Source organism: Lithobates pipiens, unplaced genomic scaffold (assembly GCF_037356315.1).
Source record: "Lithobates pipiens isolate NorthernLeopardFrog02 unplaced genomic scaffold, aLitPip1_a1.2 Scaffold_19, whole genome shotgun sequence".
Taxonomy (NCBI): Eukaryota; Metazoa; Chordata; class Amphibia; order Anura; family Ranidae; genus Lithobates; species Lithobates pipiens.
In genome coordinates this window covers 71,973,296-71,992,042 of record NW_027507764.1, presented here as the reverse complement: position 1 = coordinate 71,992,042, position 18,747 = coordinate 71,973,296, and positions in this window count along the sequence as shown.

Genomic DNA, 18,747 nt, shown 5'->3' with positions numbered 1-18,747 from the left:
GAACAAAATCCACACATTGCTGCCATGGAGTCCATCAGGAAAGTAAAATTACAGTAAGTATTTTGATAGGAATTTTCCATTATATTTACTTGTTTTAAACTTTTTTTTTTCACTTTTTTTTCAGTTACTTCCTGGCCTAGGCCAAAATTATATCATACATCTTCATGGGCATTAGTTTTTTAATTCAGGGGAGGAGGGCCTTTCTCAGCTAAGCACACCCTCCTGCCTGCATGCCTGAGCTAAGTGTAGATGGATTCCAGGAAGTAAATGCTACATGAATCGTCTTTCTGTACTCAAGATGGCTCTGGCTAGAAATAATAGGAGGGTTATTTTCAAAAGTAAATTCTCAACAATATAAAGCATGGTGTCATGGATGGATGGGGGAGTTTTCTTTGAATACAACAAAAAAATCTATGTAACCTGTTTAAAATACAGGTAACAGAAAAGACAGGTGAACTAATATGTAGGTGAAATTATCATTTTGTTTAATTTATTACTAAAAAGACACACTCCAGGGTGGAATTATGCTTCATTATTAACTTTAATAATCCTCCTACATCAGTTTCACTCCCTGTTTTCCTTAAGAACATCAGAACTTTTTTCCTAAATATTTCTTTTCTCATTTATTCTAAATTCAAGGCATTAAAGCAAGTCTCACTATTATTGACGTTAATATGCCTGATCTTGAAACCTCTATATTGCTGATATATTTTTAATATTTCAGTGAATCCGAAGTATAACTTGGATTTGCATTCTATTTCTCTGCTGGCAGAACGTAAAATGTCATTTGGCATTCCTTGTTTGAACTTTTTAAAAAAAATTCTTACATAAGAGAGCATTATCTCGCCCACCGAACCTTTTTTTTAAAGTTTTTTATTTATTTTTATTTTTTTTATTTTTTTTATGTAATGGAAATTCAATTGCTGGTTTTATTTACATTGTGTTTAAATGGAATCTCGATTTGGAATTAAGAATTATCATTCTAAATTTATGGGTTCTAACGTTAACCTTTTAGAATATAAGTGCTGAAATGTAATTGGTTGTCATGGCAGCACACCTTTATATAACACTTTCACTCTGAGTGATGAAATACAAACATCACACAAAATACTGTAAAATTCGAAAAAAAAGTGTCATTGCTGCCACAATAAAAGTACTAAAGTGATTCAGCCTCCAATATCAATTTATTTGCAGCACTATAAATCAAAAACACAGTCCCACATAAATGTTCACCTCGTGTTCCAAAAGGTGAAAAAATTCAATTAATCTATACACATCCACATAGGTGAACTTACAACCCGATCAATCTCCATGTTAGCACCTTGTATTCCAATGCTCATCTACTTCCCACAGATGGAGACTCACCACAGCATCTCTCATATTACTGATCAGCATTTTGCAATTACACGCAGTGGCGGCTGGTGAAGTTTTAGGATAGGGGGTTCCAGACCTCGCCCTTCCTTTTTGACCCCTCCCACTTAGCGAAAATGGGTGTGCTTTCAGCGGAATAGTGGGCGTGGCTTAAATGAGTGTTGCTTTAAGGGGGGTGGTTAGCGTCTGAGATGAACGGGGGATGGAGGGACAGCAAGACCAGATCCTACACAACAATAGAAATATGTGTATTCCAGAAAGTTTAACAATCAGCAGATAAAGATACTCCAAACACCTGAGCGTGTCACCTGCCACCAGATGCCATCACGTGTCCCCAGTGGAGTCTGTCATTACATCAAGTGCCCCCAGCAGAGCCTGTCCTTACATCAGATTCCCCCAGCAGAGTCTGTGCTTACATCAGATGCCCCCAGCGGAGTCTGTCCTTACATCTGATGCCCCCAGCGGAGTCCCTTCTTACATTAGGTGCCCCCAGCAGCAGAGCCCTCCTCACATCTGTGTCCCTATCAGTGGAGCTCCTCCTTACATCTGTGTCCCCATCAGCGGAGTCCCTCCTTACATCAGTGTCCCCATCAGCAGAGTCCCTCCTTACATCAGTGTCCCCATCACCGGAGTCCCTCCTTACATCTGTGTCCCCATCAGCAGAGTCTATCTTTACATCAGTGTCCCCATCAGCGGAGTCCCTCCTTACATCTGTGTCCCCATCAAAGGAGTCCCTCCTTATGTCTGTGTCCCCATCAGAGGAGTTCCTCCTTACTTCAGTGTCCCCATCAGAGGAGTCCCTCCTTACATCTGTGTCCTCATCAGTGGAGTCCCTGCTTACATCTGTGTCCCCATCAGCAGAGTCTCTGCTTACGTCAGTGTTCCCATCAGCGGAGTTCCTCCTTACTTCAGTGTCCCCATCAGAAGAGTCCCTCCTTACACCAGTGTTCCCATCAGCGGAGTCCCTCCTTACATCAGTGTCCCCATCATCATCCCTTATTTCTCTGTGTGTTCAGTGGAGAGGGGAGGGACCTCTTCTCTCCACTGAACACAAGGGGCCATCTTTTTGTAGCCCGCCGGAAGTAACGTCTGGTCTCACACTGAGAACAAAGCACCCGGCCGTAGTGATGCACTATGGGCGCCGGGCGGAAGCTGTCTGACACGATGGACTGCACCACAAAGCAGCTCCAAACCCATGCAAATGAAGCTCCTCGTCTGCAATTTCGTGATTGCATAGATGTGGCACTTCCCATAGCGCACTGTGTCCAGTGCCCAAACATAGTCCACTTAAGGACCCTTTTTCTTTATTTTTCTCTTTTTTTTTAACGGGCCATGTTTAAAAAAAAGTTTTCTTTTTTTTGTGACTGCCTTGGGGGGGGAATGGCGCCTGGGCACCCCTTATGGACGGGCCACCAATGCTTACACTATATTATCAAAAGTTTTGGGACCCCTGCCTTTGCACGCACATGAACTTTAATGACATCCCAGTCTTTTGGTAATACAGTGTATCTATCATTGGAGCAAGTCTCCCCATTGGAAGATTTCTTCTCTGTTTCTGTTCTGTTGACTACCTTTCAGTAAAAAAGGTTTTTTTTAAAAGAGCCATCACTTTCTGATCATGAGACAAATAGGATGACTCTCTCAATAAAGACTCCATCCAAAACTAAGAAAAAAGTTTCAGCTTTAGCTTTAATTTAAGCAAGTAGTGCGAGTACAAAAAAAAAGGTCATATTTTATATTTCATATTAGATGAAAGGGCAAACCGTATGTGTTTTGGTATTGATCTGGGGAACCACGGTCTTCCAGAAGGGTAAGGGATTTTGCCATAGCCAACCAACCTATATCTGAAGTTTCAGCACTCACTAGTTCAAAGCACTTAGAAACAATCATCTGCTTTGAACACTGTAATGCCAGGCCGCTGAGTTCAAGTGCAACCATTGTTTTAACATTTGTCATTCTCAAGCTGGTCCCTAAATTAATAAGAATGCCGGGATCGGTGCCATTAATCTCAATCTGCACTCGCCGTTCCTGCACATTCTCTCTCTCTGTGAAGATGTCCTATTTATCATACAGTAAGGTGTCACTCTGTGCGCTCATTGCAATGCCGGCTATGATGCCATCATTTTTCTTCACCGTTTTATGAGTTATCTAGGTTTAAAGCTCCAGCTATCAAACAAAGCTTGGAAATAACTGCAAGTGATTATCTGTGAGCATTTAAAGGGCAACTCCAGGCGATGCATAACATCAATGAGTCAGATGCTTATGCTTTCCAGGAAAGTGTGTCCCTGGCCACAGCAACTCTGTTTACTTTAAGTTGTATATAATTCTTTGCAACCTGTTGTAAGATTTTCATATGGCTATAAAGAAGGATCACAGCTTCTTGTCACATGATTCTGTCCCCTGAAGCATCAATCTTTGATAAATACAGAGGGAAGTGTGCAGAAACTTTGCCCGCAATTTCACATGATCGGACTTAGGGCCATTCACAAAGTAAGAATGCTAGCAATTAAAGTGATTATAACGTCAGAAGTTTTTTTTTTTTTTTTACCTTACTGCATTGTATGTAGTAAGGTAACAAAACCTGTGTGCAGCTCCCCTCCCTCTCTCCCTTATACTGACTCAAGCCCAATGTTAATTCAGCGCTGTGCCCGATGGCAGCATAGCTGCTCTCCCTCTCCTTATTTCTTTTTTACATACTGTTACCAGTGCAGTACAGTGTCATCATATACCAGATGTGGCGGTGATCAGAGCTGGGGACAGATCGCGCCGCAGCGTGGCCCTGCGGTTGTGCATGAGGGATGAGAGGTCGGCCCCAGTGTCATTCTGCCATAGACCGGGTGGAAACTGGTTAAATTAGACCACAAGCCAATAAAAAATGCAGGGATCCTCTGGGGTGCAGAAGGCCAACTGCCTGGGAATCAGAATACTTATATCAACACCAATACTTAGACAGCAATACCAACAAGATATCCAGCGCTATTTTTCCACTTTCCTTAAAAGAGATTCATAGCTCCCAACTGTCCCTGGTTTCGAGGGACTATCCCTGATTTGGAGCAATGTCCCTCTGTCCCTCTTCCCCCCTCATTTGTCCCTCATTTTGGTCTGATCTATATAGTAGTATATAAAACTCCCTTTGTATCTTTCAAAAAGTGTTTCCCAGTGCTAAAGCTTTCATCTAATTTCTAAATTGTTTCATTTGTACATTTTAAAAGCCAATATAAAGGGATAGTAGTGGTAAAAAAAAAGTCCTTGTGGATTTAATTAACCTTTTTTTTGGGTTAATTCTCCTTTAAGGTAGGGTGACCAGACATCCCCGGTTTCCGGGGACAGTCCCCAGATTGAGGACACTGTCCCTGGACCAAGTCTGTCCCCGGTTTTGTCCCCGGATTGTATCTGAATAGGGGCTGGAGCAATTTCAAAGACAGTCAGTACAGAATAAAAAAAAAAATCTGAATTACACACCCCCGCTCTGTCGCTCCTACTGGCTTAGGGGTGTGTATTTTTTCCATTATCTGAGCCCCTTTCTGATGATCATGAGCGGAGGGAATATTGCTTCAGTTTCAAATGTTCTACCTTGGCTCAAGTCCCAGCTAGCTGCCTGCCTGCTTTTCTCCTTGCCTTCCCTGGCAGAGTGATCTTCCTCCGCTCCCCACCCAGTAGTACCCGGGGCCCGAAGAGTAATGCCTTGTACACACAGTTGGACATTCCAACAACAAAATCCGTCTGATTTTTTCAGACGGATTTTGTCCTAAACTGGTGTTGCATACACACGGTCAGACAAAGTTGTCGCAAAATCCGATCGTTCGGAATGTGATGGCGTTCGTTTGTTATGACGGGACTACGTTGAGGCTAGTAGCCAATAGCTTTGGTCTCGTAATTTGATCTGAGCATGCGTGGAACTTTGTCCGATCGGAATTCTCTACAAACGATCGGAAATAGTCCGATAGGATTTTTTGGTTGGAAAATTTGAGATCCTGCTCTCAAATTTTTTCTGACGGTATTTCTGATGGAAAAAGTCAGATAGAGCCCACACACGATCGGATTTTCCGACAATATAATCCGACCGGACCTTTTCCATTGGAATTTCCAACTATGTGTACAAGGCATAAGGCTGTGAGGCGGGCGGCGAGCAGCGATGGGCAGAGAGTCGCTGATTGCCATTGCTAATAAAAAAAAAATATGTCTCCCGGATTTCATTTTAAAAATCTGGTCACCTTACTTTAAGGGAGTGTGGTAGGGGGCGTGTCCTATGCCTACATACATTTGCCAGTAGGTGTCCCTCATTCCCATCTCAAAATGTTGGGAGGTATGGAGATGATGCTGTCAGTAAAGTCATCCCAGATGTTGACAACGATCCTACATTATGTGTTCCCAAGAAATGGATATTTAGAATAAACAAATGATTTAGACTACTGTAGCTCAGGTGAAGCAGTCATCAAACATTGAGAGTAGGTCCACCAGGATTTAAATGTTTTCCAAATGTTCTTTCAGCTGCTCATTTAAATGGATAACACATTCATTTCAGAATAATGATAGCACAGCTGTCAGAGTTTGATCTGACTGTGACAAAGTTTGGCTTTTACTTTCTCGACAGAGCCCCGTTCTTCTCGGCCATGGTTGCTGAGCAACTCCACATTTACCCCAGACAAAAAAGAATCACTTGCTTTTTCCAGTTCATACTTTTCATTAAAACCAAACTCTAGGTCAATATAAAAATGAATGCAGATCTGTAATCAATAATACACCATTAAAGGGATTGTAAAGTAATTTTTTTTTTTTTTTTAAATAACAAACATGTTATACTTACCTCCACTGTGCAGCTCGTTTTGCACAGAGTGGCCCCGAACCTGCTCTTCTAGGGTCCCTCGGCGGCTGTCTCTGCTTCTTCCCGCAGGTACTTCTCACGTTCATTCGAGCTCCCTCACATGGTGAGAAGCACCTGCGGGCGCGCTCCCGTGATACAGCCGGTGGCTATAGCCGCTCGCTGTATCATACGGCCCCGCCCCCCGGCGCGTCGCGTCATTGCATGTGATTGACAGCAGTGCGAGCCAATGGCTGCGCTGCCATCAATCCATCCACTCCAGCCAATCAGCGGCCAGGCTGAGCGGTGAAGAGGATGGCGGGGGCGAACACAGGACTTTCGAGGGGTGATGTAAGTAAAATGGGGGGCTGGTGGCGCCGGCACTGTGAGATGTTTTTTCACCTTAATGCATAGAATGCATTAAGGTGAAAAAACATTTCCCTTTACAGCCCCTTTAAATGTATTTTTTTTTAAATGCAAGCAATGTAATTATCTGAATTTAACTTGCAATCTCTAAAGCTCACAGTAGAGGAAAAGCAACATAAGAAGCAAATCACTTGTTCACGGCTCAAATGACATTCTGATAGGAGGGTACAGCTGAGTGATAGACACATGGGCTCATCAGTCTGCTGCTTTTCTTTTCCCTGTCCAGTCACAGGCTGGGGAAAGAACAAGACCTGTAAGTTTTATGTAACGGCCACAGAAAAAAAATCAGATCTCCTTCCCTACTAGGCAGGATTGTGTTCTGTGGCAGAGAGTCCCCTGGCAACCGGGTTGTTGAGCCAGTTTCTGGACCTAAAGGGGGCTGCATATCCTCTTCAGCTTTTCTAGGGCAGCGGTCTGGAGCTCCATGCTAGTCCCACTGGCTCTACAGTACAAACACTTCATGATTCCACTACTGGTCTCTTGGACTAGATAACTTTAAGTCAAAGGCCTCTGCTGTTATGTGGTTACAGGCCCAGTTCCCAGTCACGTCTTACAGGAGAAGCGATCTCACCGCTCCAGGAGCACACATGCAGGCTGTAAACTGTCTCTTCGGATGGGAAGCCACAGGTGCTGGCTATTACCACTAGCAACAGACGAAAAACAAGCTCTGGACTGCCGCACTCTTCAGAAGACCACTTTCTTTTATTGGAAAATCGCATCACAGCTCAACAAACACAGCGAACAAGGAAAAATTGCTGACGTTTTGCACTAGCTGTAGTGCTTATTCATAGCAAAGTCACGTCTTACACTTAGGGCCCATGCTAACTGGCTGCCACTTCGGGGATTCCGCAAGCCTTCTTTTTCAAGGTATCTATAAAGCTGATCCATTATAGTGTGAGCAGGTACTGCTTTTGCAGTGTCTATATTATGTAATAAGATCAACATGAAAATTATTGCAAAGATTTATCTAATGACACTGTATGTTTTTTTTCCAATGTCCCCACACGACACGTCCCTGAAGAAGGAAAAGAAATAACATTTCAAAGCACGTTGGGTGTTCAGCATCATGGCATTTCGTGACTATTTATAGTAGGAATACTGCCTTGTGATTTGTATGTCTATATAATATACTGTATGTACACACTTTATAGCCATTGCAACATTTTGTAATTTTTATATTTTTTGTACCAATAAAGATTGTATATAATTTTATGTAAGATTGTCTAATGTTCAACATATTCCCCTATAGTTGACTTCAAAGTCCCACCAGTGAGGGTTTATTTATTTGCATACGTGGTTAATCACTTGAGATCCGCGCTATAGCCGAATGACGGCTACAGCGCGGACCTCCTTTGCCGGGACTACGTCTATTGACGTCGTCCCGTGCACGAGCGGCCTGCGCGCCCCCTGAGGGGCGCGCGCGGCGCACCCTGTGATCGGCGAGTCTATGAGACTCGCCTGATCACTGATCCGAGCAAGGGGTCGATCCCGACCCCTTATCACGTGATCAGCTGTGTCAGCCAATGACAGCTGATCATGTGATGCAACGGAGCCGGTAATCGGCTATTATTCCTCCTCGAACTGACAGCGCGAGAAGAAAAAAAAAGAGCCGATCACCGGCGGCCGTGATCGGGACATCAGTCCCGATCACGGCCAGCCCTGCCAGTGTCCACCTGCCACCTTAATAAAACATAAGTGCCCCCGTCAGTGCCACCCAGCAGTGCCCACAGTGCCACCCAGCAGTGCCACCCAGCAGTGCCACCCACAGTGCCACCCACAGTGCCCACAGTGCCACCCACAGTGCCACCCACAGTGCCCACAATCTGCCTCAACAATGGTGCTGCACCCCAGTGCCACATATCCGTGCCCATCAGTGTCATCTACCAGTGCCCATCAGTGCCCAGCAGTGCCACCCATCAGTGCCCAGCAGTGCCACCTATCAGAGCCACCTATCAGTGCCACCTATCAGTGCCCATCAGTCCCATCTATCAGTGGTACCTATCAGTGCCCCTTAGTGCCACTCATCCGTGCCACCCATCTGTACCACCCATCCGTGCCCATCTTTGCCCATCAGTGCCGCCTTATCTGTGCCCATCAGTACTGCCTTATCTCTGCCTATCGGTGCCACCTTATCTGTGCCTATTAGTGCCGCCTTAACTATGCCTATCAGTGCCCGCCAGTGCAGCTTATCAGTGCCCACCAATGCAGCCTATCAGTGCCCACCAGTGCAGCCTATCAGTGCCGCCTCATCAGCGCACTTCAATGAAGGAGAAAAATGACCTGTTTGCAAAATTTTATAACAAACTATTAAACATGATTTTTTTTTTTTGCATCTTTTTTTGTTTGTTTAGCAAAAAATAAAACTCCGAGCTGTAATTAAATACCACCAAAAGAAAGCTCTATTTGTGGGAAAAAAATGATAAAAATTTCATTTGGGTACAGTGTTGTATGCCCGCGCAATTTTCATTCAAAGTGCATCAGCGCTGAAAGCTGAAAATTGGTCTGGGACTGAGGGGGGTTTAAGTGCCCAGTAAGCAAGTGGTTAAAGAATGTTGGCAATCGGTAAACTTACTACTATTTCTCACAAGTCTTGACTGAGCACAGCTGTAAAGTTACATCAGAAGTCAATAGAATTTTATGAAACATTTGGTATGTTTTACACTCCAGTCTTTTGAGAATTTCATTACAGAATAACAGCCCAGAATTAAGATGGAAGCTCACTTTACAATTAGTCCCAGGGAGGGGTACCAAGAGGGGTGATAGGGTGCTCCATAATTACATTTCCCTTTACAGCCCCTTTAAATGTATTTTTTTTTAAATGCAAGCAATGTAATTATCTGAATTTAACTTGCAATCTCTAAAGCTCACAGTAGAGGAAAAGCAACACAAGAAGCAAATCACTTGTTCACGGCTCAAATGACATTCTGATAGGAGGGTAGAGCTGAGTGATAGACACATGGGCTCATCAGTCTGCTGCTTTTCTTTTCCCTGTCCAGTCACAGGCTGGGGAAAGAACAAGACCTGTAAGTTTTATGTAACGGCCCAGGTTCCAGAGACCTCCTCATATATGTTGTGGGTGGGTCTACATCTTGAATCTGTACTGCAAATAATTATCTCTCGGCAAATATATTCACATTTCTATTGCATGTAGACATGAGAAACTTCTAACTTTTGATACTTTAACACAGAGAGATCAAACAAATTGCATGTGGTGGGTGTGTTTGAGAATGCCTCTCCTGCATAACAAACAGGGTGTTCCCAGTTCATCAGATAACAGACAACAGGAAATGTGCAGGGATAGTGCACTATAGAAATGCCTGGATAAAAGACTACGGGGCCCTTTCTCCCTATGCCTGCACAATCATTCTGTAAATTAGCACACCAGAACACAAGACATAACCTATTGTGTTGTCTGTTTCAGTAGAGGTATGGGAGTGTCAGTAACAATTACCAAAATATTAGAATGGAGGGATCCTCCTAAACACACCCTCAGGGCACCATTCCATCCATCCAAACTACAATAGTTTGAAGGTTGGGATTAAGCAGAAGGGTAGTCGAGGAACAAGCCAAAGGTCGGTAATGAATGGTAGTGAAGATGCGGATGGCAGCAGGAGAGACAAAAGCGAGATGTTGGCTGGAGAGAGCACAATAATCTGGCAAACAGGAATTGCAGAGACATGGCTTAAATCAGGAAGCTCATGGGAGGAGCAAAGAGTTTAAAGTTCAAGACAAACTAGATTCAAGGCAGGATCATTCAAGGATTTGTCTTGGGAACTGTCCAGCATTCCAGGTGGCTCAGCAAGAAGAGTCTTTGCCAGACACAGAAGAGGTCCCAGATTCCAGGCCCTGATATTCCCTCTTTCTCCTCATGAAAAGAGGGGTGTCAAAAGCGATGAGGATATACACTACAAAATTTGATAAGTATATCTTATAAATATTTATTATATAATAAAAGTCACACCGGAGTTAGACTGACACATAGATTTTGATAACTTGGTGCATGGATCAAGTTCCCAAAATGACGTAATGGATTGATGCGTTTCACCGTAACACTTGCTTCTTCAGGATTAACACCTTTTAAATGCAACCAATATATCTTTGCTGATGATGGTGGCTTTGAGCTGGGGGGGGGGGGGGCAGTCGGCTAACTGGCATACAGCCCACATGTACCCTCAATCCATTGGCAATAAGGGGACAGAAGATACCACTTAAAGACTAAAACACCCTGTTCACTTGGTTCTGGGGTAGCAATATTGAATATATACCAAACATGTCGCCATTCTATAATGCCACTGGTGGGTCTGACTCTATTGGGCAGAAGACCTACAGTGCCACTTCCTGAATGTTACCAATGCTGGGCAAATTCTCCCCAGCTATGATCATAGGACACCAAAAACTGCAATATATCCAAGTTTCTCCACAAAATGGTGTCCAAAAACCAATGTCACTGGACACCATTTTGTGGAGAAACTTGGATAGTTTTTCATGTAACGTGCCATAGCTGGTGGGAATTTCATTGTAGTGTGTATCCTTCCGGTGGCACACTGAAAGTCTCTCCTTTATTCCCCTTCACATGAGGAGAGAGAAGGTAGTTTATTGCAATGCCATTAACAATTATTGGTACCGCCAAGCGTCTTCTAAATGGCAACAAGTTTCTCTGTGTGTCAGGAAAGCGCACAATTCTTCACACATTCTCAAACATGCATAAATATGAACCAAGCCTTAATGGTCTTTACAAGATCTTCTGTTTACAGATTACATAGCAGAAAGATGAAAAACGAGCCCATGCTTGAGAAAGACTGGGTAATGAAGACACTTAATTTAAATGCACTTTGTTAAATGTTCCCGTTATGACATAATCCCCAGTTAATGATTATAATCATCACATATTTAGGCAACATGAATTAAATTATCATTAGGAACCAGAAATATTTCACTGACATGGTACATATGTTTTACAAAGGAATTCCTGAAAACGTGATCTTAGTGCTTCATAGCTGTTACAGTTATATAAAGTAAAGAAACTATTAACTATTCTAATATGGTACAGATGGGATATGGTAAAGACATATGGCTCATACTTCCTGATGGGAGCAAGAAGCTGGAGACTGCAACAGTCTAACTACACCCCCTACAAAGGAGTTATTGGGGTAAATTGTGGTAGCAGCGGGTATCATGGCTAGCCCACAGATTGCGCCCAATGAGTCATACATGTTCTAGAAAATATATGCTTTTTTATTTTTGACACTCTCCAGGAAAATTATATGAGATTTATATTTATCACATGAGCGTAACGTTTCATATGTGGGCTTTAATGTGTACCAATATGTAGGATTCTTTAGCTAGCTTTACAGAATAATTTTAACCAATTCCGCCCCGGAAAGGATTTAACCCCTTAATGACCAGGTCATTTTATGTGATATGGCACTGCTTCACTTTAACTGAAAATTGGACAGTCTGTACCCAAACAAAATTGATGTCCTTTTTTTCCTACAAATAGAGCTTTCTTTTGATGGTGTCCGATCACCTCTGCGGTTTTATTTTTTTGCGCTATAAACAAAAAAAAAGACTGTAAATTTGAAAAAAAATATATATATTTTTTACTTTTTGCTATAATAAATATTTTAAAAAAAGTAACTCTACTAAAATCTTCATCAGTTTAGGCCAATATGTATTCGTCTACATATTTTTGGTAAAAAAATTTGGTGGATATATTTATGCCATTTTTATTATTAATTTGTTTTATTAGTAATGGCGGTGATCTGCCATTTTTAGCAGGACTGCAACATTGAGGCGGGCAGATCAGATACTTTTGACACTTTTTTGGGACCAGTGACATTATTACAGTGATCAGAGCTAAAAATAGCCACTGATCACTGTATAAATGACATTGGCAGGGAAAGGGTTAACTCTAGGGGGGGCGATCGAGGGGTTAAGTGTTACCTAGGGAGGTGTTTCTAACTGTGGGGGGAGTGGACTGACTGGGAGTAGAGAGAGATCACTAGGAACCAAAGATCACTCTGTACTCCCCTGACAGAACGGGGATCTGTTGGTTTACATTGACAGATCCCCATTCTGGCTCTCTGTGGAGCGATCGCGGGTGGCCGGCAAACATCTCGGCTGCCAGGTACATGCAGCGGCTCAGAGGCGCGCACTTGCTATAGCCATTAAAGGGGCTGCTGTACCTGAACGGCGATTTGCGCAGCTGAGCCAACCTACCCAGGTTGGTCGGCAAGCAGTTAAAGGTAAAAAAAAAAAAAATGTTTTGATGTTTTATACTGTGACTTTAAATGAGTTTAACCAATTGCTGCCTGCCCACCATCAAATGTCGGCGCCCCAGACGGTTGCTGGAACACGACGTGACCCCGATCTCTGTCCTCAGCTCTTTAACCACGTTAAACGGCTGTCTCCAATCACAGCCAGTCACATGTAAACTTGGAGATGCTGGTAATCGGCGCTCCTCGCCTCACACTGACAGAGTGTGTGGTGATGAGAGCCGATCAGCAGCATCTTCTCGTAGGGGGCAACAAAACATGTAGTCCGGGCACCGATCATCAGTGCCCTGATTACCTTATAGCACCAACAGTGTCACCAATCAGTGCCCACCATTGCCCACCAGTGCCAGCAATCAGTGCCCACCAATGCCCACAAGTGCCACCAATCAGTGCCCATTAGTGATGCCAGTCAGTGTTGGCTATCAGTGCCACCTATCAGTGTTGTCCATCAATGCCCATCAGTGTCACCCATCAGTGCAACCCATCAACCATCAGTGCCACCTATCAGTGCCAATCGGTGCCACCTATTAGTACCCATCAGTGCCGCCTAACAGTGCCCATCAGTGCCACATATCAGTGCCCATAAGTGCGACATATTAGTACCGCCTCATAAGTGCCACCTATTCAGTGCCCATAAGTGCCACCTCATCAGTGTCCACCAGTTCAGCCTATCAGTGCCCATCAGTGCCGCCTTAGCAGTGTACATCAGTGAAGGAGAAATAACGTTTTTTTTCTAAATTTTTGGTCTTTTTTAATAAAAATAAAAAACCCAGCAGTGATTAACTGCTTGCTGACCAGCCGCCGCAGTTTTACAGTGGCAGAATGGCACGGCTGGGTGAAATGATGTTGCCTTACGTTGCTTCTCCTTTTGCAATCGCTCATGACAGAGCGAGAACCAGGATCTGTGTATGTAAACACACAAATCCTGGTTCTTTCAGGGGAGTAGAAACAGATCATGAGTTCATACTAAGTATGAACACTGATCTCTCTCTCATCCTAGATGGTCCCATCCCCCTTACAACACATCTAGGGAACACAGTTAACCTCTTGATCGCCCCCTAGTGTTAACCCCTTCCCTGCCAGTGACATTTATACACTGATCGCTGTATAAATGTCAGTGGTCCCAAAATGTAATCACTGCCATTACTAGTAAAAAAATAATAATAATAATAAAAATGCCAAAAATCTATTCCCTATTTTGTAGACGCTATAAATTTTGTCGAAACCAATCAATATACAGTTATTGTGATTTTTATTACCTAAAATATGTAGAATACATATTGGCCTATACTGAGGAAAAAATTGGCTTTTTAAAAAAAAAAAAATTAGAGATATTTATTATAGCAAAAAGTACAAAATATTGTGTTTTTTTCAAAATTATCAGTCTTTTTTTGTTTATAGCCGCAAAATATAAAAAACAGAGATGATCAAATACCACCAAAAGAAAGCTCTATTTGTGGCAAAAAGGGGACGTCAAATTTGTTTGGGTACAACTTCGCACGACCAGGCAATTGTCAGTTAAAATGACGCAGTGCTGTATCGCAAAAAAAAGGCCTGGTCATTGAGCAGCCAAATCTTCCGGGGCTGAAGTGGTTAAATACCACCAAAATAAAGCTCTATTTGTATGAAGAAAATGATAAAAATTTAATTTGGGTACAGTGTAGCATGTCCGCACAATTGTCATTCAAAGTGCGACAGTGCTGAAAGCTGAAAAATGGCCTGGGCAGGAGGGGGGTGTAAGTGCTCTGTAGGCAAGTGGTTAAGATAGGTAATGTAGATAGATAGATAACATTTCTAATCATATGAATTTAATCACAAGAGTCCCCTCTTACATCACAGTCTGCAGAGTTCCCTATTACATCTAAAATCGCAGAGTTCCCTTTTACATCTGAATCCACAGAGTTCCCTTTTACATCTGAATCCGCAGAGTTCCCTTTTACATCTGAATCCACAGAGTTCCCTTTTACATCTGAATCTGCAGAGTTACCTTTTACATCTGAATCCGCAGAGTTCCCTTTTACATCTGAATCCGCAGAGTTCCCTTTTACATCTGAATCCACAGAGTTCCCTTTTACATCTGAATCCACAGAGTTCCCTTTTACATCTGAATCCACAGAGTTCCCTTTTACATCTGAATCCACAGAGTTCCCTTTTACATCTGAATCCGCAGAGTTACCTTTTACATCTGAATCCGCAGAGTTCCCTTTTACATCTGAATCCACAGAGTTCCCTTTTACATCTGAATCCACAGAGTTCCCTTTTACATCTGAATCCACAGAGTTCCCTTTTACATCTGAATCCACAGAGTTCCCTTTTACATCTGAATCCGCAGAGTTACCTTTTACATCTGAATCCGCAGAGCTCCTCTTTACATATGAAATCGCTGAGTTTCCTTTTACATCTGAATCCGCAGAGTTCCCCTTTACATCTGAAATCGCAGAGTTCCCCTTTTCATCTGAAATCGCAGAGTTCCCCTTTTCATCTGAAATCGCAGAGTTCCCTTTTACATCTGAATCCGCAGAGTTCCCCTTAATATGAATTTGCATATTACCCCTTTACATCTGAACTTGCAGATTTAATTTATGTAATAAAAACTAAAATGTAATGTTTAAAACTGTAATTAGAAAGGTTGATAAGGGTGGAAGGAGGAACTAGAAAAGGAAATTTCACAATCAATACAAAACAGTAGAATATACAATATACACGAATACAGTAAGTACGATGTATGTAGCAAACTATGATAGGAAGCTAAAAGGTCTCTAAAACACAATCTATTTATACTACTTTTAAAGTTAGTCTCCCTATAAAGAACTAGCTTAGATAATAAAGCGTTAAGCGTTAAGCATTAAGCAAAAAATGTGTAGTGCTAAAATATCTATTGACCCTCACTTCTTCTAAGTGTATGGGCATCTACTCAATAACTGTTCTTTTTCATTGACCAGTCGTTCTTGCCTGGCTTGAAACTTCCTAACTAGGGCACGACGCTTGCCAAAAATTCTATTAATCTTTTATGTTACCTATATCTATGCCGTGAACGTGAATCCACTGTTAGCTCAATGTAATCCGCATTGCATTGTCAAAGAAGCTGATCTGTACTGAACTTCAGTTAGAAGGAGATCACAAAATGTGCTTTGTTCTTACACAAATTTATCATCTCTGGGTAGAAATACAGACCAGTCAAGTCTTCAAATTAGTAAATAATAATAACATAAATAACATAAATAAATAATTCAATTATTAAATATCATAAAGGTGTACTCACTGTACACTGTACACACTGTTCCCCCACCCATCCCCAAACAATACGCTGTAACCTCCTCTGCTATAGCAATGTAAAAAAATATGTGAACATCTCTATGTAAATCTAAGCAACAGGTACACTTTCATACCACCCTGCTTAGCTGCACATACTTATCTCTCAATCGGTTTCTGACTGCTCCATTCAACTCATGACACTCAGGGGAGGAAGTCTTATGTAAGCTCTGAGTCTCTCTTGTCATATATATATATATATATATATATATATATATATATATATATATATATATATATTTATATATATATACAGTATATACACACACACATATATATATATATATATATATATATATATATATATATATATTGTAATGGACGCCGTGGCTGGGTCCTGGAAGGACGCTATATTTCCCCTCTGTTTGAGTTGTGCTCTCTTTAAGGGAATACAATTGATTAACCCACCTGTTAAGGCAGTGTCTTTAAAAAGCAAGACAGGAAGTTGTAGGAGGGTGTGGAGGAGTGTGAGCAGCTTGCTGCTGGTTGAAGAGTGGTTTGCCCTGTGGGAGACTGTAGTCCGTGTAAGGGACTGGGAAAGGCTGACAACCTTGAGAGTCAGGAAGACTAAGGAAGTCGGTGAGTCCAGGGGGCTGGAAAGAGTTGACAAATCTGTTGGGAGCAAGCAGAGGAACTGTTGACAATTGAGAGCCAGGTGGCTTGGTATGTTCATTTGTGTGCTGAATGAATTTAAACCCCTGCGTGGGATTACTGGATGAACTAAATATTTTGTTTTCTTATAATAAACGTGGGCTACCAGGCCCTTAACCATAAAACGCCTGTCTGATGTAGACTAAAACGCGCATCTACCAATTGAGTTTAATCACCCCAATATCACAAGTGGTGTTCGAATGCGGGCACAAGACGGTGGAATCCGGGTCCTTGCTCTACAGTAAGTCGCATCAGGAACTACTGCTAACTGTGTGTGGCAGCCAGGCGAACAGCATTGTGCAAAAGGCATTGCGTGTTGCAGGTGGTGTACCTGTGAATGAAAAGGCAAATTTTTTTTTTTTTCTATGAACTGTTTGTGTGCATGAGACAGCACAATCTGTGTGTGCAGCTGAGGAGAGCTTGCACAAGAGAAAAGCAACTTGCTTTAAAGTGACAGTGTTAAATTTTTTGCTGGAAGGCCCAAAAGTCTGGTGGAGAGACTGCAAAGATGAAGCAAGGGTTTGAGCCTGCTGGAGAGTATTGCAGACTGTTTTTTGCTACACCAACCCCAGTTAAAGGGGACGTGCATATTGTTGCCCCTGACAACGCTGGTGCAAGCAGGCCAGCTATCAATGTGCAGAAGCCTAATTTTGAAAGAGGATGCAATTGGGGAAGCCCTGTTAAGGCTCTGAAACAAGAGCGCTGTTTGCGGTGCAGAGAGTGGGGTCATGTTGTCGCCACATGCCCATTGTCTCTGTCTCTGTCTCCAATACAAATTGACACGGCCGGACAAAAGTCTACAACAATGTTTGGGAAGCCTGATTTGTGTTCCAGGAGTGATCAACATGCTGAACGGAAGTTGAAGTATGTGGTTGCCCGTAGCAACCGTGGTAATGTGAAGGCTGCAGACGACCACGTGAGAAAAGTATGGCCTGCAGAGGATGGTGACAAGGTGAAAGCAACAATGCTTCAAGGAGTGCAAAATCGCTGCATTTGGGAGAGTCAAAGTACAGCTGGAAGAGTGCCATCTCCCTTGGCAACAAGAGATGGGGTGTTAACCGGAAGGAGGAGCTCATCTACTAATGATTGTGATCAGCTGTGTCCTCAGAAGTGGTATCCAATGGCAACGAGTGAGAGCCAATCATGGAGGAGATGCCAAGAAGTGAGCTAAGTGAGCTCAGCATGGCCTGAGAAGATGTCTCCACCTTGTAGGACCAGTAAAAAGGGGCCAGTGACATGTGAGACAGCGAATGAATGGTTCAAGCAGAATCGCAAAGAGTCGGGTGCACTGCAAGGGGCTGAGATCTTGGCCTCTGACTATGTGCAACCCATGCTGCCTACAGAGGAGGTGGGAGACTTCCTTGTAAGATTTGAAAAAGTTGCTGTAAAGAGAAAATGGCCTAGGGACCGGTGGCCAAAACTGCTGCAAACCTTATTGCGGATAGAGTTCCGGTCGGTTTACCATTTGATGGATGGGGACCAGGATGACTATCGCAAGTTTAAAGAGGAAATCCTTCTTAGAGGAGAGTTCCATCGTATCATGGGCCGCCAGCAATGCTCCAGGATGGGAGAAGTGTCGCCGGAAGTCCTAGGAATTGGAAATCCAGAGAAACGTAAGGTTTTCTGTCATGGCCGCTTAGGCAAAGGGGTCAGTCCCGAAAGGAGAGTACATCAGCTTGAATCCTGCATGAGTTATAGCCAACCAGCTTTGGAGCGCAAGTCTGCAGTTACCCCTAGCAACAAGGATCTTGTGTTACCTACAGGGGGCGTCAGTGGGTCCAGAAAGGCTGCAGTTTTGCTCCAGGGCCACATGGGGGAGTCAGCCTATGGAGGCACCACACCAGTGAGACAACGCACTCAAGTGAAGGCTATGACACCAGCTGCAGGAACTGGTAAGACTCTTTCAGTTTG